This window comes from Elephas maximus, chromosome 1 (assembly GCF_024166365.1).
Source record: "Elephas maximus indicus isolate mEleMax1 chromosome 1, mEleMax1 primary haplotype, whole genome shotgun sequence".
NCBI classification, from domain to species: Eukaryota; Metazoa; Chordata; class Mammalia; order Proboscidea; family Elephantidae; genus Elephas; species Elephas maximus.
The window spans coordinates 200,921,518-200,944,936 of NC_064819.1; the positions used below are offsets into that span (position 1 = coordinate 200,921,518).

Sequence of the window (23,419 nt, forward strand, 5' to 3'; positions counted from 1 at the left end):
TCCACAATTTAAGAATCTACATTTTTAGAGAATCTTATCGTTATATTTTTTTAAAAAAGCCAATATTTTTACATGGAAAAGAACAGTGCCTTTTTAGATTTGGTCTTATTTTGACGTTTTTCAATAAGAAAAATTGAGGCCTTACAAAAAAGTGATCTTGTTAGCTGAGTCCTATCTTAACTCCTGTCCCCACCTCACTTTTTAAATTTATTCAGAGGTTATTACAAGTATTGATTTGCCATGATTTACAAAGAAAACAAACAAGGCAGTGGTCAAACATATACCCTATCCTAAGTTCCTTGCATTTTACTTGGGAGGTAAGACCTGAAGTATAAAATAATGCTAAATGTAAAAAAATTGTCACAAGATGATAAATGATTGCTAAATGAGAACTATAGACCATTGGCTGTCAACTGTAGTTGATCAGTTATTTGGTATGTAGCACATAATTTATTATTAATACCAAGATACTCTTTCTTGGTATTATAAATAAAGTTTTTATGGTAAAGTTCTTTTGCTGACATATGCTTGTATATCTTGAGGGTATATACCTAGGAGTAGGATTATTGGGTTATAAGTGTCTCAGATGGTTTGCCCTTGACTGCTAACCTAAAGGTTGGAGGTTCCAACTCACCCAGTGGTACTAGGGAAGATAGGCCTGTCGATTTGCCCCCATTAAGATTACAGCAAAGAAACCCCAATGGAGCAGTTCTACTCTGTAATGCATGGGATTGCCATGAGTTGGAACTGACTCAATGGCAACTAACAACAACAGAGAATGGTTGTGTTTTGTTTTAGTATATACCACCATTCCACTTTCCAAATAGACTCCACCAATTAACACTCTCATAAGCAATGCATGAGAGTTCTATTTGCTCCCATATCCTTGGTCTTCTTAATTTTAGTCATGTCGATGGATGTGTTATGAAGTCTTATAATAATTTCATTTTGGATTTTTTGACTTTTTATGGAGTTTAGTACGTTTTCATCTGTTTACTGACAATTGTTATATTCTTTTTGGTTAAGTTTCTATTCCAGTCTTTTTCCTATTTTAGAAAACAAAAATCTTCTGTTTGACTTTTTTGTATTTATTTGTAGGAGTTGTTTTTCTGTTCTGGATATAGTTCCTTTATCAGATATTGTGGTTATTATTAGGTTCTGACTCATAATGACCCTATGTAAAAAAAAAAAAAAAAATTTTTTTTTTTTTTTCCAGAACAAAACACTGCCTGGTTCTGTGCCACCCTCACAATCGTTGCTATGCTTGAGCCCATTGTTGCAGCCAGTGTCAGTCCATCTTGTTGAAGGTCTTCCTCTTTTTTGCTGGCCCTCTATTTTACCAAACATGATGTCCTTCTCCAGGGAACGGTCCCTCCTGATAACATGTCCAAAGTACATGAAACAAAGTCTTGCTATCCTTACTTCTAAGGAGCATTCTGGCTATAATTTTTCCAAGACCGATTTATTCCTTTTTTTGGTATTCCATGGTATTTTCAATATTCTTCACCAACACTATAATTCAAAGACATCAATTCTTCTTCAGTCTTCCTTATTCATTGCCCAGCTTTTGCATGCATATGAGGCAATTGAAAATACCATGGCTTGAGTCAGGCGCACTTAGTCCTCAAAGTGACACCTTTGGTTTTTAATATTTTAAAGAAGTATTTTGCAGCAGATTTGCCCAGTGCAATATTTCATGTAATTTCTTGACTGCTTCTTCTATGGGTATTGATTGAGGATCAAAGTAAAATGAAATCCTTGACAACTTCAATCTTTTCTTAGTTTATCATTTTTTTTTTTTTTTTTTTTTTGCTTATTGGTCCAATTGTGAGGATTTTTGTTTTCTTTATGTTGAGCGTAATCCATACTGAAGACTGTGTAGTCTTTGATCATCATCAGTAAGTGCTTCAAATCCTCTTCATTTTTAGCAAGCAAGGTTGTGTCATCTGCATAGCACAGGTTGTTAATGAGTCTTCCTCCAATCCTGACACCATGTTCTTCTTATAGTCCAGTTTGTTGGATTACTTGCTTAGCATTCAGATTGAATAAGTATGGTGAAAGGATACAACCCTGAAACACAATTTTCCTGATTTTAAACCACACAGTATCCCCTTGTTCTGTTCCAATGACTGCCTCATGGTCTATGTACAGGTTCCTGGTGAGCACAATTAAGTGTTCTGGAATTCTCGTTCTCTGCAGTGTCACCTGTAATTTGTTATGAGCCACAGCCAAATGCCTTTGCATAGTCAATAAAACACAGGTAAACATCTTTCTGGTTTTCTCTGCTTTCAGCCAAGATCCATCTGACATAAGCAATGGTGTCCTCTTCTGCATCTGTCTTGAATTTCTGGCAGTTACCTGTTGATGTACTGCTGCAACCATTTTTTAAATTATCATCAGCAAAATTTTACTTGTGTGTGGTATTAATGATATTTTTGATAATTTATATATTCTGTTGGATCATCTTTCTTTGGATTGGGCACAAATAGGGATCTCTTCCAGTTGCTTGGCCAGGTAGCTGTCTTCCAGATTTCTTGGCATAGACAAGTGAGCTCCTTCAGCGCTGCATCTATTTGTTGACACATCTCAATTGGTATTCCTGGAGTTTTGTTTTTCACCAGTGCCTTGAGTGCAACTTGGACTTCTTCCTTCAGTACCATCAGTTCTTGATCATATGCTACCTCCTGAAATAGTTGAATGTCGACCAGTTCTTTTCGTACAGTGACTGTGTGTATTCCTTCCATCTTCTTTTGATGCTTCCTGTGTTGGTTAGTCTTTTGCTCATAGATTTCTTCAATACTGCAGCTCAAGGCTTGAACTTTTTCTTCAGTTCTTTCAGCTTGAAAAATGCTGAGTGCATTCTTCCCTTTCTATTTTCTAACTTCAGGTCTTTGCACATCTCATTATAATACTTTACTTTGTCTTCTCAAGCTACCCTTTGAAATCCCGTTCAGCTCTTTTACTTCATCGTTTCTTCCATTCACGTTAGCTACTCTGCATTCAAGAACAAGTTCCAGAGATTCTTCTTACATCCATTTTGTTTTTTTCTTTCTTTCCTGTCTTTTTAATAACCTTTTGCTTTCTTCACGTATGATATTCTTGATGTCTTTCCATAATGCATCTGGTCTTTGGCCAGTGCCTCAAATCTATTCTTGAGATGGTCTCTAAATTCAGGTGGGATAGACTAAAGATCATATTTTAGCTACCATGGACTTGCCTTAATTTTCTTTAGCTTCAATTTGAACTTACATATGAGTAATTGATGATCTGTTCCCCAGATGGCCCCTGGCCTTGTTCTGACTGGTAATATTGAGCTTTTCCATTGTCTTTTTCCACAGATATGGTCAGTTTGATTCCTGTGCATTCCATCTGGTGAGGTCCTCATGTATAGTCCCCGTTTATGTTGTTGAAAAAAGGTGTTGGCAATGACGAAGTCGTTGGTCTTGCAAAATTCTATCATGTGATCTCTGGTGGTGTTTCTATCACCAAAGCCATATTTTCCATATACCAGTTCTTCTTCTTTGTTTCCAACTTATGTATTCTAATTACCAGTAATTATCAATGCATCTTGATTGCATGTTTGATCAATTTCAGACTGAAGAAGTTGGTAAAAATCTTCGATTTCTTCATTTTTGGCATTAGTGGTTGGTGTGTAAATTTGAATAATAGTAATATTAACTGGTCCTTCTTGTAGGCGTATGGATATTATCCTATCACTGGCAGCATTGCACTTCCGGATAGATCTTGAAATGTTCTTTTTGACAATCAATGCTACACCATTCCTCTTCATTTTTTCATTCCCAGTGTAGTAGACCATATGATTGTCCAATTCAAAATGGTAAATACCAGTGCATTCAGGTCACTAATGCCAGTATATGGATCTTTTATGCCTTCCATTTCATTTTTGGTGACTTCTAATTTTCTTAGATTCACGGTTCTTGCATTCCATGTTCCAGTTATTAACGTATATCTGCAGCTGTTTCTTGTCATTTTGAGTCGTGCCACATTAGCAAATGAAGATCCTTAAAGCTTGACTCCATCCATGTCATTAAGGTTGACCCTACTTTGTGGAGGCGGCTTTTCCCCAGTCGTCTTTTGAGTGCCTTCCACCTTGAGGAGCTCATCTTCCGGCACTATATCAGACATGTTCCACTGCTATTCATAAGGTTTTCACTGGCCAATTTTTTCAGAAAGGTCCGTCTTCCTAGTCTGTCTCAGTCTGGAGGCACCGATGAAACCTGTCCACCATGGATGACCCTCCTGGTATTTGAAATACTGGTGGCATAGCTTCCAGCATCATACGCAAGCCACTACAGTAAGACGAACTGACAGGTGAGTGGTGGTTATCTGATACAGGCATTAGTAATATCTTTTGCCACTCTATGGCTTGTGTGTTTATTCTTTGAATTAACAAAAATTCCTAATTATAATTAAGTCCAATTTTTCAGTCTTTTCCTTTATAGTTAGTATTTTTTGTGTATTGCTCAAGAAAACTTTGTCTAACACAAGATTATGAATATATTCTATGTTTTCTTCTTAAAACTTATTTGACCTTTCACATTGAAGTCAGCAATCTACCTAGAAATGATTTTTTGCATAAGGTATAAAGTATGGGTTCAAGATTCATTGTTTAAAATATGAATACCCAGTTGACTAATAACTATACATTGAAAAGGTCATTTCTTACCGTATTGCAGTGTTATCTTTTGTCATAAACTGAGACCGTATATATATATATATATATAGTTATTTTTGTTGTTGTTGTTAGGTGCTGTCGAGTTGGTTCTGACTCATAGCAACCCCATGTACAACAGAATCAAACATGGTCCAGTCGTGCACCGTCCTCACGATCATTGTTATGCCTGAGCCCATTGTTGCAGCCACTGTGTCAGTCCATCTCATTGAGGGTCTTCCTCTTTTTCACTGATCCTCTACTTTACCAAGCATTATGTCCTTCTCCAGGGACTGATCCCTCCTGATAACAAGTCCAAAGTCTGTGAGACGAAGTCTTGCCATCCTTGCTTCTAAGGAGCATTCTGACTGTACTTCTTCCAAGACACATTTGTTCATTCTTTTGGCAGTCCATGGTATATTCAACATTCTTCACCAACACTACAATTCAAAGGCTTTAATTCCTCTTTGGTCTTCCTTATTCATTGCCCAGCTTTCGCATGCATATGAGGTGATTGAAGACACCATGGCTTGGATCAGGCACACTTTAGTCTTCAAGGTGACATCTTTGATTTTCAACAAGAGCAGATTTGCCCAGTGCAATGCGTTGTTCAAGTTCTTGACTGCTGCTTCCATGGGTATTGATTGTGGATCCAAGTGAAATGAAATCTTTGGCGACTTCAATCTTTTCTCATTTTATCACGATGTTGCTTATTGGTTGAGTTGTGAGGATTTTTGTTTTCTTTATGTTGAGGTGTAATCCATACTGAAGGCTGTAGACTTTGATCTTCATGAGTAAGTGCTTCAAATCCTCTTTATTTTTAGCAAGGAGAGTTGTGTCATCTGCATAATGGAGGTGGTTAATGAATCTTTCTCTAATCCTGATACCACGTTTTTCATATAGTCCAGATTCTCAGATTATTTGCTGAGCATACAGATTGAATAAGTATGGAGAAAGGATACAACCCTGAAGCACACCTTTCCTGACTTTAAACTATGTAGTATCCCCTTGTTCTGTTGGAATGACCGCCTCTTGATCTATGTATAGGTTCCTCATGAGTACAATTAAAGTGTTCTGGAACCAGTGGCATAGCTTCCAGCATCACAGCAACATGGAAGCCCCCACAGTACGACAAAGTGGCAAATGCTGCATGTACATATGTGGGCTTGTTTCTGGATTTTCTTTTCTATAGCATTGGTTTCTTATCCTTATACCAAGAGCATATGCTTTTCATTACTGTGGCTTAATATTACATTATTATATCTGATGGTAAATTTTTTCTGATTTTGTTCTTGCAGATTGTCTTGAATGTTCTTGGCCCTCTGTATTCCAGTTAATATTAATATTCCAGTTAATATTAATAATAATGTAATGATAATTACTATTAACAACTGGTTCACTTTCTACAAAAATGCCCGTTTGAATTTTGATTGAAATTGCAATGGATCTGTATATCAGTTTGGGGAGAATTGTCATCTTTACAACACTGAGTCCTCCAATCTATGAATATGATATATGCTTTTATGTAGATTTAAGCCTTCTTTGTTTTAATACTATTTTATAGTTTTTTGTTTAAAACCCACTGCTATCAAGTCAGCTCTGACTCAAGGTGACCTTATAGGATTTCCAAGGCCATAAATCTGTACTGAAGCAGACTATCGCATCTTTCTCCCATGGAGCCACTCTTGATTTCCAACCACTGGCCTTTCAGTTAGCAGTCGATAGCTTTAACCACTATACCACCAGGGCTCCTAGTTTTTTGTTTAGAGGACTTAAATGCCTTTTGCTAGTTTTTTGTTTTTTTGCTAGCACTTGATGGTTTTTGACTTTGTTGTTTATATTATTATTTTCCTATTTCATTTTCCCCAGTTGTTTTGGATATTTGACGCTTCATATAACAATCTTGCTAAATTTTCTTGTTAGTTGTAATAGTTTACCGTTACAATCTTTTGCATTTTTATGTACCTAATCACATCTTCAAATAATAGAAGTTTTTATGTGTTCCTTTCCAAACTGTATGCCTTTTATTTCTTTTTCTGAACCTATTACACTGGCTAGATCTCTAATACAGTGTTGCATAGAAACAATTGTGGGCATCTGTGTGTCATTCCGGATCTTAAAGGTGGAGGCGTTTCTTTCCTTCACCACAAAGTGTAATGCCTGCTGTAGAGTTCCCCCTGCCGATATCTTTTATCACATTAATGAAGTTTTCCTGTATTTCTAATTTATTAGGAATTTTTTTTTAATCATAAATGGATATTGAGTTTTATCAAATCATTTTTTTTTCTGGATCTTTTGAGATGAGCGTGTGATTTTTCTACTTTTCCTTGTAAGTCTGTCGAACTTTATTAATAGATTGCAAATGTTAATCCACCTTTTCCTCCTGGAGAAAACCCATCTTGATTGTGATGTTTTAATGTTTTTATATACTATTGGATTTGATTTGTGTATATTTTGCATATGATGTTTGCATCTATGTTTATGAGAGAGATTGGCTGGTTATGTTTCTTTCTGGTAAAGTTCTTGTCAGATTTTGATATCAACACTATGCGGCCCTCACAAAAAGATATGGGAAATATTTCCTTGTTTTCTATTCTCTGGTAGACTTTGTATAAGATTGGTGTTACTTCTTTTCTAAATGTTTAGTAGAAACCACTAATGAAAGCATCTGGGCCTGAAGTTTTATTCCTGGGAGAGAAATGATGTTTAATCTTTCATAGATATAATACTATTCAGATTTTTTTATTTGTTAATTTTGTTATGTTTTTCAAGAAATCTGTCCATTTTATTCAAATTTTTAAACTTATTGGTGTATACTTATTTATAATATCCTCATCAGCTTTTCAATGCCCATAAGATCTGTATAATGACACTCCCTTTTTAATTTCTGATATTGAAAATTTGTCTTCTCTTTCTCTTTTTGCTGATCAGTGTTGCCAAGGGTTTATAAATATTACTAGTCTTTTCAAAGAGCTAACTTCTGGCTTTGCTAATTTTCTCTATTGTATGTGTATTTTCCGAAACCCTGGTGGCGTAGTGGTTAAGTGCTACGGCTGCTAACCAAAGGGTCGGCAGTTCGAATCTGCCAGGCGCTCCTTGGAAACTCTGTGGGGCAGTTCTACTCTGTCCTATAGGGTCGCTATGAGTCGGAATCGACTCGACGGCACTGGGTTTGATTTTTTTTTTGGTATGTGTATTTTCTGTTCATTAATTTCTGTCCTTATTTTTATTATTTCTTTCCTTTCATTTTTTAATGGGGGGTTAAATTTCTTCTTTTTCTAATTTCTTGAAATGGCTACTTAGATCATTAATTTCTAGCCTTTTTTTTTTTTAAAAAAAGAGCACATGCATTTGTATTGTATAAAAAAAAAAAAAAAGTGCCCTCTAATTATAGTTTTAACTGAATCCTGCAACTTTTGCTATGTCTTATTTATTATTCTATTCTGAGTATTGTCTTATTTCTATCAGAGAGAGGGATAAATTGACAAGAAAGAAAATTATTACAACTAAAACACTTAACAATACCTTCTTCTGAGGAGGGCAGTGGAGTGGGGCAAAACGTGGAAATGATGGTGAGAAACGCTCACTGCTTTGGATTTTTACAAAGATAATGTTTTTACACATTTCTTTAACAAAGAAAAACAATAAAGAGAGAAAATCCTTAAAAATTGAGATACATTATCAATAAATTAAACTCAGCAAGACCTTGATAGGAGTATATTCTGGAAAGCACTTCCACTAATCACACTTGATGTGATTCTCTCTGAATGTTGAAATCCACTTTTGTTGAGCTAAATATAACTAATTTTATATTCTATTGACATATGTTCTAATGCATTTTCTTATGATATATTCTTATTGTTAGCATTTAAATTTTAAACTCTGTATTATGTATTAAAAGAATATCACTGTTAGAAAGCATGTTGCTCTACATTTGAGAGATAAGGAAAAGACTAGTTTCTAAGTATTTTTAAACCTTTTAGTTTTGTTACCTATAAACTCTAATGGCAACATTTTAACTGAGTACTAAAGTGAATACTTAAATGAATCCTTCTAATTATTTTTCTTAACTATGTCTTCATAAAGATTACTCTCTATTGGGATGACTAAAAAGAGCTTTGTCTTTTTTTTTAAAATGGGAAAAGGTATTTTACAGAACGGCAATTCCAGCTTAGTATTTGCCCTTGAAGGGTTTGTTTGTGTCCCTCCACCTAGGGGAAATAGCTGCTTTCTGGCTTCCCCAGAAAGCACAAAACAAATATTGTTTTTCACAAAAACATACCCAGAAAAGGAGATACAAAAATGCAAAAGTTTTTTTTTTTTTTTTTTGTTAGAAGAGAGATTAAGAGATCCAGGAAGAAATGTATTGAAACAAATATTTAATTCTCCAAATAGCAACACCCCTCCCTAGGCTTTCCTCATTATTCATATGCATTTCTGTGGGATTTTATGACTTGAAGAAAAGAAAACAATCTTTATGTAACTTTATTGGAAATAAAATCATCTATACCAGTGATTCCCTCAATTTAATGTGCACATAAATGACTTGGGGTCTTGTGGCAATGAAGATTCTGACTTAGTAAGTCTGGGTGGGCCCAAAATACTGAATTTCTACCAAGCTCCTAGCTAGTCTACGAACCACGCTTTGAATAGTGAGGATCTCAGTTTTTTTCCACTTAGGTACTAGCCCTTCTCTTAATCACTTATACTTTTGTTTTTTAGTGTTCCGTTATCACCAGATTGGACATACTGACCCATTAGAATGCAAAACATGCTTGGTAAGTAGAAGAAACAAATACGGAAATTATTTACTTTTGAAATTCTTATAGCTTTACAATTACTTTTTCTGTTGTTGGTCTAAAAAGCCTAGCATATTGATTGGTGTTGGGTATTTTCTTTATCCTAATGACTAAGAACCTAACTACATTCCAAATTGTGACTGTTGCCTTAAATATTCACAGCTGCTTTCAAGATGAACTCTATTAACATCACTAGAAAAAGACTCTGTGGCCTTTTTTGGAAATTTTTAATACAATCCCAAATAGCTTTTTTCAACATCTGATGTTCAGGAGTCCACAGAATCTTAGGATATCTGTTCTAGTTAACATTAATCATACATGATTTTCTTCTGAAAGGATTTGTTTTCTTCAAAAAGAACCCACATTTTGGAAAGAAAAAAAAGAACACGTATCAGTTTAGGCAAGATATTGAGGAAAGAGACAGCGGCGTCACTAGAGTTGGTGTCACCTAGTGCAGTAACTCATGGTGTTGCACCCTCTGCCATGGACCTTCTGTACCAGACCACACAGAATCCTTAATCCTTAGTAATGTTTTTTGTACTGTTATTCATAAATTGTAATTCCTGTATATCACTCCTCGTTTCCCTTTAAATACTACTTCATTCTCAAAAAAAGTTATTATTAGAGGTTCAGAAATACTAATTACCACAATATTGTAGCTAAAACACCAGAAAATTTGACAAAATTAGTGACTGTAAAGACACTGGCAGCAACGCGTGCTTGTAGCACGTGCAGACTGAACCACGTGGCCGGAAGTGTCATTGTAGCTGGGTAAAAATGACCGCTCTGACTAGAGCATGTTAAAACCATTGCCGTCGAGTCAATTCTGACTCATAGCAACCCTATAGTCCAGAGTAGAGCCACCCCATAGAGTTTCCAAGGAGCACCTGGTGGATTCCAACTGCCGACCTTTTGGTTAGCAACCGTAGCTCTTAACCACCACACCACCAGAGTTTCCACATTAGAAGGTTCAAAAAGTAAATTAGCATAGAGTTTTAGCTTTGTAGGTATATGCTACATGTAAGCTGGGCTTACCAAAAATGTTTTTGTTGTTGTAACTAACTATAGAGATATTTTTATAAAATTAATAAATTCCTGCTGAAACACTGCACAAAAATGTTATAGACAGTCATTTTGGCATTACCACCTCTGACAGTGTCACCTGTTGTGGTTCACACCCCCCACCCCCAACCCATAGTGATGCCACTGGCAAGAGAGGATTTATCTCCCTAGCTGTATCTGGGAATGATATAATATCAATATTTTCTGTTTCAATAACAGTAGTTATTTTTTATAGACTGTCAAAATAGTTGTAAACCAAAGGGAGAGGCCATTTAAATAATAGCTGAAGAGCAGCCCCATGATATTTGTATATAAAATTGAGGACAAAATTATTGCATCAAAAGAACATTTTATTCAAATTATTGGTTTATGAATACTCAGAATATCATTTTTAATACATGCATGACTGTTGTTTTTTTTTTTTGTTTTGGTTTTATGACTGTTGAAAGCCATATTACTCCAAAAATATTTTAATTCTAAAAGACATCTGATGACCTAAGTATTTAAATGTCATTCTAATTAGTATTTACAAAATATGTATTTAAATAAATATGCCGCAGCTGAAAACATATGCAATATATTCTTCCTGCTGCTATGCTGTTATTCATCTTTTTTTTCCAAGGGCTCCCCATTTTCTGCTTTTATATTTTAATGTATTATTTTATACATACAACAGATTTTACGTAAATACGAGTAATTTAAAAAACATAATTTCAAATGAAACACAGGTGAATCCATCCTCAATAACCTGGTGCCGTCAAGTCGATTCCGACTCACAGCGACCCTATAGGACAGAGCGGAACTGCCCCATGGAGTTTCCAAGGAGCGCCTGGCAGATTTGAACTGCCAGCCCTTTGGTTAGCAGCCGTAGCACTTGACCACTGCGCCATACACTAAAATTGGAACAATACAGAGATGATTTACATGGGCATCCTCAATAACTACAAAAATACCAATATCATTTTATTTCTAACTTATCCATTTCCTGTTTCACCTCTAGAGGTAACCTCTATGCTGAATTTTGTATTTATCATTTCCTTTAAAAAATAGTTTTATCACGTAGCCATATGAATCTGTTATTTAGTTCCTTATGTTTTAGCCTTATAAAAATGTTTTCGTAATGTATGTATGTATCTGTGTTGACTTGATTTTATGTTTCAAAGATAATTCATATTAATGTATGTATCTGTGTTGACTTGATTTTATGTTTCAAAGATAATTCATACTAATGTTTGTAGTTGTAAATCATTCATTTTCATTGCTGTGCAATATTAACTTTAATGAGTATATCAAAATTGATTTGTTTATTATTTTGTCAGTGGAATTTGGTTTTCTAGCTTTTTGTTATTATGAAATATGAAATATTCTTGTCCTCTACTTCACCAAACCTGATGTCCTCATCTAGCAGTTGATCCTTCTGATGATGGACCTAAAGCAAGTATTGTATTGTGATCCTGAGGGTTTTCATTAGCTTATTTTTGGAAGTAGATCTCCAGGCCTTTCTTCCTAGTCTGTCTTTGTCTGGAAGTGCTGCCGAAGCCTGTCCACCATGGATGACCCTGCTGGTATTGGCATAGCTTCCAGTATCATAGCAATGTCAAGCCACAACGGTATCACAAACTGCCAGGCGGTGGTTCCCATTGCCATCGAGTTGGTTTTGACTCATAAAAACCCTTATAGGACAGAGAACTTCCATAGAGTTTCCAAGGCTGTAATCTTTACAGGAGCAGACTGCCACATCTTTCTCCCACAGATAGGTGATAGTGGTTAGTGTATATATTTATGTGTGTGTTTGTATATATGTATATATGTGTGAATTATTTACAGCAGTAGGAGTTTTATACTCCAGCTGCGTCAATTAGCATTAATCATGAAGTGATATCAAGAAATCTTGTAATTCTCCTCACTGCCTGCCTTCAGTCATGTAACATATTTTTTGTATGTTATAGAAGAAGCGCTGAGAAATTATTTGCCTAACGTGAACAGAGCTATTATGTTGGGAAGCGTACTGGTAAATGTTAAAGAAAAAGTTAAAAAATGCATACTTATGGATATATATAGTAATTTCATTAATATCCAAACTTTTTAAGTACCTGCTGTCTATTCAAACAGTGACAATAAGTGCCCCATACCCAGTCTTCCTAATTTAAATAATATTTTCTCAAAATGTTATCATGAAAAATTTCAAATACACAAAGAAGTTGAAAGAATTGTACAACAAATACCCATATATCAACTACTTTTAATGAATAAAACTGTGATCAATTAATATGTCCTATTTATTGTCTGTAGATCCCTGGACTAGAAGATGTGGCAATCTATCCTAATGGGAGGCTGAACAAGTTCAGGAAAAGTACAAAAACAAAAATAAAGCCACACTAATACTTTGCAACTATATACAAATGTTGGACTGGAGTAGAGTGGATTCATTTGTAATTAATTTTTTTTGATCAATTAGGAACTTTCTGTAAATTTATCCATATCGATTTTATCAATTTATTTTTAAAATTTGAGTTTGATTCAAAATATGAGCTAACTTTTAGCTCCTTATGTTTTAAATTAATGCTAGACGTGGCACTGGGTGCCTTAATTTTGTGTCGGATCAGATCAAGACAACTCTATGCCTGCCAAGTTGTAAAGCAGACAGTTTCCCAACTCAGTAATCCTGTGGGCTGATCGTGACTCATCTTCATCAGATGACAAGGCCCACAGATTTAGAATGACTTACCTAGTCTACCTCTCCTTTTCTAAGGATCACCCTCAAACCTTGTTAAAAGTCTTCTTTGATTTTTTTGCCCTATAGTTATTTCCCAAATGTTTTTTCGAGCCCCTATTATTTAATGGGAATTACACAGGGGATATAGAAGTGAATCAAATATATTGAGGCCCAGTCTTCATGGAAGGGGCTCTGGTGACACAGTGGTTAAGTGCTCACCTGTTACCCAAAGGGTTGGTGGTTTGAACCCATCCGGTACGTCCGTGGGAGAAAAACCTGGCAATCATCTCCTGTAAAGATTACAGGAAACCCTATGGGACAGTTCTACTCTGTCACATGGGGCTGCTGTGAGTTGAAAATGATTTCAGAGTACCCAACAACAATCTTCATGGAGTTTAGTGTCTAGTAAGGTAGACAAACTTTAAACAGATAATTTTTACAAGTTACTAAACAAATATTACGTTACAATTTATTGACTTTATGTAATAAACAGAGAATTTATTGCAATGGTGATGAGTCCCATTAGCTGTCATTGGCTGTCATCCTAGGTCAATGTAAACACAAATAAGTCCTAAGAATACAGTTAAATTCTATACCTATGCTACTCTCACCCATATGTCAAATATGTTGAGATTCTAACTGATTCTGAGCTGCCAACTCAAAACCCATATAAAACCTTACTGATATTATTTTTTTTTTAGTTTAGAGAAAAGCTCAAAGATTTTGTTGCTCTTATGTAGATTTTCTATCAAACCAAGAAAAAAAAGTAAAAATCTGTCAACATTTCTATTTCTGCACATGTCGGTAGTGGTACTGACACTCCCTTCTGGTGCTTTCTTTTGGCTACCTCAGGACAAATAGCTTAACCACATCGCCCTTTGCAGGCGATCGTAAGCTCCCTAGAGCCCTCACATGTGCATTCCTGTGAAAGGCTTTGAGAACTGTTCAGCTGAGTCTGGGAAATGAGAGATGACCTGTGAGTGAACTTCCTGAGGGACTTGAGGTCAACAGAGATGGAGAGCAGGATTGTCCTAGTGGTTTCATAAGGGTAGATAATTCTAATTATGACTTCCTTCTTTCTTGAGACTGGACCCTTGGATAGTCTGTAGTGGGGAGGTCAGAAGTATTGCGAGGTTGGATGCTGTTTTATTCAGGCACTTGTGGAGCTTTGTGCACCCACCTCCTAGAATCCTACATGCTAGTGGCTTGTATGTCCTTAGTAAAGCTATTAGGGTCGCTGAACCAGAGAGAGCCATTGAACGATGGTAGGCACAGCATTTTCTCCCTAGTGATCAATAAGCCAACCAATAGAAAAAGAATCATCCAACTGCTAAGATGCAGACTAGAAAACTTTCTGCTCCCAGATCCCCCTCCCACCCCGGATTCTAGCAGGAGCTCTCTCTCAACCTCTAGGTCCAGTGGCATTTTAATACTCCAGTACAATCCTTCCTCTGCAAGTGCTCCAGAAAAAAGTTAGGTATCCCTTGTGGGATACAGGCAGGCACCGTTCAACATGCTCTGAAAGTATCCACAGGTCTCATGAAGTGAGAATCTTCTCTAGGTGCTACAGAGTTCAAGTGATCATCCAGATCCCCCCACCAAAGCTCTGTCACCTGGTTACCACAGACTAGAACATGGTACCCAATCTCAGCAGAGCATCATCCCCACTCTCTGCAGCCAGACCATCATCTCCCAGCATGCTCTTCACTATTGCTTAATAAGCAGAAAGACTTAAGGTCTTATATCCAATGTAAGTAAATTATTGACTACCTTTGTTGTTGTTACGTGCCATCGAGTTGGTTCCGACTCATAGCAACCCTATCTATGTACAACAGAACAAACACTGCCCAGTCCTGTGCCAGGCCCACAATCATTATTATGCTTCAGCCCATTATTATAGCTGCTGTGTCAATCCATCTTGTTGAGGGTCTTCCTCTTTTTCATTTACCCTGGCTTCTCCTGAACAACATGTCCAAAGTATGGAAGACATGGTGTCAGCACCCTTGCTTCTAAGGAGCATTCTGGTTGTACTTCTTCCAAGACAGGTTTGTTTGTTCTTTTGGCAGTCCATGGTATATTGTGCCAACACCACAGTTCAAAGACGTCAATTCTTCTTCTGTCTTCCTTATTCATTGTCCAGCTCTCACATGCATACGAGGCAATTGAAAACACCATGGCTTGGGTCAGATGGACCTTAATCTTCAAGGTGACATCTTTGCTTTTCAATGCTTTAAAGAGATCTTTTGCAGCAGATTTGCCCAGTGCAGTGTGTTTTTTGATTTCTTGTCTGCTGCTTCCATGGGTGTTGATTGTGGATCCAAGTAAAATTAAATCCTTGGCAAGTTCAATCTTTTCTCCATTTATCATGATGTTGCTTATTGGTCCAGTTGTGAGGATATTTGAAGGCTGTGGTCTTTGATCTTCATCAGTAAGTGCTTCAAGTCCTCTTCACTTTCAGCAAGCAAGGTTGTGTCATCTGCATAATGCAGGTTGTTAATGAGTCTTCTGCTGATCCTGATGCCATATAGTCCAACTTCTCAGATTATTTGCTCAGCATACAGATTGAGTAGGTATGGTGAAAGGTTACAGCCCTGACGCATGCCTTTCTTGACTTTAAGCCATGCAGCATCCCCTTGTTCTGTTCGAACAAGTGCCTCTTAATCTATGTACAGGTTCCTCATGAGCACACTTAAGTATTCTGGAATTCCCATTCTTTGGAATGTTGTCCATAATTTGTTATGATCCACACGGTCAAATGCCTTTGCATAGTCAATAAAACACAGGTAAACATCTTTCTGACATTCTCTGCTTTCAGCAAAGATCCATCTGACATCAGCAATGATATCACTGGTTCCATGTCCTCTTCTGAATTCAGCCTGAATTTCTGATAGTTCCCTGTCGATATACTGCTGCAGCTGCTGTTGAATGATCTTCAGCAAAATTTTACTTGCATGTGATATTAGTGATATTGTTCGATAATTTCTGCATTTGCTTGGATCACCTTTCTTAGGACTAGGCATAAATGTGGATCTCTTCCAGTCAGTTGGCCAGGTAGCTCTCTTCCAAATTTCTTGGCATAGACAAGTGAGGACTTCCAGTATTGTCAGTTTGTCGTACTGTGGGGGCTTGCACGTTGCTGTGACACTGGAAGCTATGCCACCAGTATTCAGATACCAGCAGGGTCACCCATGGTGGCCAGGTTTCAGCTGAGCTTCCAGACTAAGACAGACTAGGAAAAAGGACCCGACAGTCTACTGCTAAAAAGAATTAGCCAGTTAAAACCTATGAATAGCAGCAAATTGACTACGTAGGAAGAAAGTATTTTGGAGTAGTGTTGCACTTTGCTGTATATATTGTTGTTAGCTGCCACCAAGCCGTCCTCTGACTCACGTACAACGGGATCAGACTTTTGTGACCCAATGGGTTTTCACTGGCTGATTTTCAGAAATAGATCTTGTCTTAGTCATCTAGTGCTGCTGTAACAGAAGTACTACAATTGGATGGCTTCAACAAGCGGAAGTATATTCTTTCACAGTCTAGTAAGCTAGAAGTTCAGATTCAGGATGTTGGCTCCAGGGCAAGGTGTTCTCTGTCAGCTCTGGAGGAAGGTCCTTGTTATCAATCTTCCCCAGTACTAGGAGCTTTTTAGCACAGGGACCCCGGGTCCAAAGGACATGCTCTTCTCCTGACATTACTTTCTTGGTAGTTTGAGGTCCCTGTGTCTCTCTGCTGTCTTCTCTTTTATATCTCAAAAGAGTTTGGTTTAAGACACAACCTAATCTTGTAGATTGAGTTCTGCCTCATTAACATAATTGCCGCTAATCCTACCCATTAACATTATACAGGTAGGATTTACAACACAGGGGAAAATCACATCAGATGACAAAATGGTTGACAATCACACAATACTGGGAATGGTGGGCTAGCCAGGTTGGCAGGTATTTTCTAGGGACACAATTCAATTCATGACAGAGCTCCATAGCTTTCTTTATAGTCTGTTTTTTTTGTCCTTAGTCTGGAAGCTCCACTGGGACCTGTTCAGCATCATAGCAACAGTCAGACCTCCACTGACAGACAGGTGGTAGCTGCATTTGAGGTGCATTGGCCAGGAATCGAGCTCAGGTCTTCCACGTGGAAGGCAAAAATTTCACAACTAAACAACCAACGCCCCAGTATACATATGCATATATATGCTTGTATTTTATTTATATTTATTTATGTATGTATATATCTGCATATGTATACTTCACTTTCCTATTCAAACATCTTTCCTGGGGCTCCCTATTCCTTGGTGAATAAAATTTAAAATAAGCTCTTAGCCTAGTATTTAAGACTGGTGACAGTCTGGCCTGACAACTACCTTTATGCATCCTGCAACCTAGCTGAACTCTTTATTGAACTCCTTCCCATCTTTCAAAAACAGCTCAAATATCAACTCAAAAGAAGACAATCTTTCCTCATTTATGCACCCTGATTTTGAGCAACCATAATGCTTTGTTTATACCTCTCTAATCACATATACATTGTTTTCTAGGTTTTTGTGTATTTGTCCGATCCCCTTCCCCTGGCACTGCACTGTAAATGGCAAGAAGAAAGATTGTTATTATTAAAATCAGAATTAGTAACACAATATGTTTGTGAAAACCAAAAGCACAGAGCATTGGGAATGCTTCATATGTAGAAGGGTCTCAACTGGTGTTGTCATCAATGCCATAGCTAACATTTGCCAAGGGCTTATTTTGTGCCAGGAAAGGCACCAAGCATGCCACCCGAATTACTTTAAGTTCTTTGCACTAGTGATTGCTGATTTTCTTGTTTATCTTTGTGTCTAGCATCACACATGGCACAGTTATAGATGCCTAATAAGTATTTGCTAGAAGGTGAATCTAGAAGGTAAATGCAGGTAGAACATGAGAATTTTGATTCTCCTCTTTTGATCACTAAGATGTATCATCTTTAAGAAAATTATGGACGAATTGTTCCATTAGGAAAACGACTTCAACTTAAATCTGTCTAGGAATATGTTGGAGCCCTGGTGGCATAGTGGTTGCTGCGGAGCTCAGCTGCTAACCAAAAGTTCTGCAGTTCAAATCCACCAGCCGCTTCTTGGAAACCCTATGGGAAGTTCTGCTCTGTCCTATAGGGTCATTATGAGTTGGAATCAACTCGACGGCAATGGATTAACATGTTAAGAGTGTATTATAAACTAAGGAGAGTGTCTATGAATGATGGCACTGGGTTTGTTTATTTGGGATGAATGATGAGGTCCCTAGGTGATGCAAACTGTTTGCACTTGACTATTAACCTAAAAGTTGGTGGTTCAAACCCCCACAGCAGTACCACAGAACAAAGGCCTGGAAGATCTGCTTCTGTTAAGATTACAGCCAAGAAAATCCAATGGAGCAGTTCTACTCTGTAACACATGGGCTGCCATTAGTCAGAATCAACTTGATGGCAATGGGTTTTATGAATGATGAAGTGATAGTGAAGAAAAATTTGGAATCAAGACACAACAGGGTTTAAAACTCTCACACACACACAACAGGTTTCCTATTATATCTCACTCTATGCTACACAAATATAAAATAAACTATTTTAATTTTTTTAATCATGGTCCTTTTTTTATGGTACATACTGGAAAACATGCTGAAAGAAATATTCAAAATACAGAGTGTGAACATTTTTATATTTTTATTTTACCATTTTATGTATGAACTTATGGAGAATGCATACATAAAGCTCTAAAATACAGCTATAAGTTTTTCTGTAATATTTGAAGTCGTATGTTTAAAGACCAGTATAAAGAACTAAGTATGTATGCTTTATAATTACTTTTTTTTTCTTTTTGTGTTACTCCCCTGAATCATGCACTGGTCCCTGGTGACTGTACAGAGCCGAAGAAAGCTCACAAGAGACCCCTAAAAACCAGGCCGCACTGGGGACTTGGCATTAAATTCAAATGACTTTGAAAAGCAGTTCAAATCTTCTGTTTTTTTCTTTTTTTGCTTTGTATTTCTTTCGGTAAGAAAACTGAGTCTGACTTATTTTTAGGATTTGGCCATGGAGTTGAACTTGGTGGTTTTAGTTTCACTGTTGTTGTTTTTCTCTCTTAGGAAAAAAATAAAGCATGGGAGTCCTGTTAGCCATGATTACAGAAACATTAGTACTTCCTTCTTTTAATTATACCCTAAAAGGTACACTAGGATAGAAGCATATATTTCCTGGAAATAGAGGGGTTTTAGTTCCCCTAAGCCTTTATAACCTTTTCCTTTAAAAAGTCACTGACTTCTAATGGCCCTTAAAAATATCAATATCAAAACAAAAATTAATCTATCTGAACATTATTTTCCATTTTATTTGTGGAGATTTTTTTATCATCAAGAATTCTATTTGTTTTTTTTTTCCTGTATTTTTCCCCCTTTGTCTAAGTTTTAAAGCCCTTCTCTCTTTAGCTGAAGAAGGTTGTTATAAACTCCCTCCTTGCTTCTAAGATCTTGACACAGACGAGAGGGAATCATTTAACATTGAGGTTATTCCATCAGAACATGATAACCTTTATATTCAGTCCACACTCTTCTGAGTTGCTTGCGAATTCTTTTCAAGTAGCTGCTAGAGGGAATAAATAAAACACAGTTTATTTTCAAGTCCTTCTATTACTAAAATTATCAGATATTAGGTATGTAGCCTTGAGTTTGTTTTCAAGTCTGGCTGGGTTTGAATGCTCCTACATCTTCATCTTGCCTTGCCTTAGGTAGATACATGGTTTTAGGTCTGGGATTTAGGATTACAAGAATAAGAAAAAATAATACACAATTAAAATGTTTAATCATGAAAACCCTAAAATTAGGCAGTTTGACCATGTGAGTAGGATGGAAGAACCACACCTGACTACCAAAAAACAAAATAAAACATAAACTACCATTACTTTTGTTCCAAAGTTTGCTTTAGAGGTTCAGTAGCATCCACTGAACTTTTTCCCTATCTTAACACATCTTTTTCGTATTTGAGAGTCTGGCCAGGAGTGAAAATAGAGGTGTGAAAGAGTTATGAGAGTGGCTGTTTTTGCAGTACTTTTGGCTAGAAGTAAAATAATCAGGAAACTCTAAAAAGTTTGTTCTCAAGAAAATTCTAGCTTGAGGATTTTTTTTTTTTTTAATGTCAGATTCAGGCAGTTCGGTTAATATTCAAGTAAGAATGGGAATTTAGATGGATAGCAACAACATTTGTAACTACATTAACATTTAATACCTATGTGATACTTTCTAGAGTCTTCAGTATTCTTTCAACATACTTTTCAACATAATCTCATTGGATGATTATAAACACCATATCAGGCAGAAAGTTTGGTGGTGTTAATTCCATTTTACAAATGAGAAAACTGAACCACAATGTTCACAGAAAAGTTTATTTTGTGCTTTGCCTAGGGCCAGTACCTTTTACCTGGTAAACCCAAACCAAAACCTGTTGCTGTCAAGTCGATTCTGACTTATAGTGACCCTATAGGACAGGGTATAACTGCCCTGTAGAGCTTCCAAGGAGTGGCTGGTGGAATCACACTGCTGACATTTTGCTTAGCAGATGAACTCCTAACCACTGTGCCACCAGGGCTGCTTTTACCTTTTTTTTAAAAAAGTTACCTTTTAGGCACTCATAAATACTTATAAATTTATTGGTCTAGTTATAGATCAAGGTTATTCTGAAACACAGGAGTGCTGAGATCTGTTCCCAGTGCAATTTGCATGCAAAATGCAACTCACTCACATGAACAATCTAAAAAAGATGTATTAAATGTTTAACTATGCCTGTTATTGGTCTTATTCTGTGTACTTTTCAAGAATCAAGGTATTCAATAAGTTGGTTTTACTATTTCATACTTTATTAGAAGTTATAATTTCATGTTGATTTGAAGGTATAAAAGCAATCAAAGACAAATCCAAGTTCCTAGAAAAGTGATTAGTTTATGATTAAATCAGAAGGATTTGGATTCTGACATTTATGGGACTGTTGTAGATGTCTATGGCTGTGACAAATAAGAGCAAACAAAAATGAATTTAACTAAATGGGAACTCTGGTGGCACAGTGGTTAAGAGCTACTGTAGCTAACCAAAAGGTTGGCAGTTCAAATTCACCAGGTGCTCCTTGGAAACTCTATGGGGCAGTTCTACTCTGTGCTATAGGGTCGCTATGAGTCGAAATCCACTTGATGGCATTGGGTGGTAGTAGTGTGGTATAGAACTCATTAGCTTAAAACCTGGTTTGTAAGAGCTCTTTCACACATTTTAAGGATGATTTTGAGTATGTTATAAGAATCAACACCAAGCTGGTTCCTATGAGGTAAAAGTCAGAAGGACCCCTGTTCTCCAACTTCCCCACCATTTCTGACACCAGCATTTCCCCTATAGGACACTTTCACTATTGGATTTGATAATACACTGGAATAGTCACAGACAACTCATGGAAACAATTACAAAAACAACTTTAATAACAGAGAAGATATAAACAAAGGATATCAACAGAAACGAAGATATGCAAAGGACACAATTTGGGAGGGGGCCCAGCATGGGACTCAGTATCTAAAAGGAGACCACTTACCCTTCTTGAAAACCATTGTTCATTCTCACTGTCATGAATTGAATTGTGTCCCCCCAAAAATATCTGTCATTTTGGCTAGGTCGTGAATCCCAGTGTCGTATGATTGTTTACCATTTTGTCATCTGATGCGATTTCCCTGTGTGTTGTAAATCCTATCACTATGATGTTAATGAGATGGATTAGCAGCAGTTATATTGATGAGATCTACAAGATTAGATAGTGTCCTAAGCCAGTCTCTTTTGAGATATAAAAGAGAGAAGCAAGTGAGAGACATGGGGACCTCATACCACCAAGAAAGCAGCAGCACCAGGAGCAGAGCGTGTCTTTTGGACCTGGGGTTCATATGAGGAGAAGCTCCTAGTCCAGAGGAAGATTGATGACAAGAACCTTCCTCCAGAGCCAACAGAGAAAGCCTTCCCCCTGGAGCTGACACCCTGAATTTGGACTTCTAGCCTACTAGACTGTGAGAAAGTAAATTTTTCTTTGTTAAAGCCATCCACTTGTAGTATTTCTGTTATAGCTGCGCTAGATGACTAAGACACTCACCCATCAGGAAACTTTCAAACAGGAAACTCAATGACTTTGCTCAGTGGGCTCAGCTATGGTCGCTCCTGTTGGAGTTTGGTCTTTACAGTCTGCTGCCACTGTCTGGGTCTGTTTGTTGTCTTCACTTCTTCTAGTACCATCACAACTGCTGCCTCTGTCACAGGTTTACTTGTTCTGGGAGGGTCATAGTGCAGGGCTTCATGCCCAAAAGACTCTTGTCAGTCAGGAAGCCCCAGCTCAGGCTCATTATTCTAAGTTTTTTATAGGCTAGCTGATGTACTCCTTGTTTATTACAAGATTCACTGCATAACCAAATCTTGTTCATAGCCGGTCCTGCCTGCCTTCTTCCTTAGCCCATTCCTTCTGTTCCCACCCCTGCATCATTCCATTTCTGTCTCCTTAACCTTCTTCTGTTTCCCAGTATAATCCAAAATCATCTTTCTTGATCATCATGTTGTTGTTGTTGTTGTTAGGTGCCGTCCAGTCAGTTCTGATTCATAGCTACTCTGTGTACAACAGAATGAAACACTGCCTGATCCTGTGCCACCCTCACAAGTGTTGCTATGTTTTAAGCCTACTGTTGCAGCCACTGTGTTAATCTATCTTGTTGAGAAATCTTCCTCTTTTTCTCTGTCCCTTTGCTTTACCAAGCTTGATGTCTTTCTCCGGGGATTGGTCCCTTCTGATAACATGTCTAAAGTATGTGAGACAAAGTCTTGCCATCCTTGCTTCTAAGGAGAATTCTGTCTGTACTTCTTCCAAGACAGATTTTTTCTTTCTTTTGGCAGTACATGGTATATTCAATATTCTTCACCAGCACCATAATTCAAAGGCATCAATTCTTCTTTGGTCTTCCTTATTCACATAATTCAAAGGCATCAATTCTTCTTTGGTCTTCCTTATTCATTGTCCAGGTTTCTCACACATATGAGGCAAATTGAAAATATAGTGGCTTGGGCAGGCCTGCCTTAGTCCTCAAAGTGACATCTTTGCTTTTTAACATTTAAAAGGGGTCTTTTGAAGCAGATTTAC

General features: G+C 37.0%; 1 long non-coding RNA gene across 12 annotated transcripts in view; it reads left to right on the top strand.

The window, feature by feature from the left end:
- Positions 1-23,419, top strand: part of LOC126085713 (uncharacterized) — a 325,767-nt gene that overhangs the window by 22,155 nt on the left and 280,193 nt on the right. For 11 of the 12 annotated variants that reach the window (XR_007519333.1, XR_007519332.1, XR_007519336.1 and 8 more), the window contains exons 2-3: positions 4,191-4,332; positions 9,395-9,450. This is a non-coding gene — a long non-coding RNA (uncharacterized LOC126085713). The remainder of the gene's footprint in view (positions 1-4,190; positions 4,333-9,394; positions 9,451-23,419) is intronic. The other variant, XR_007519337.1, reaches the window with a different exon arrangement.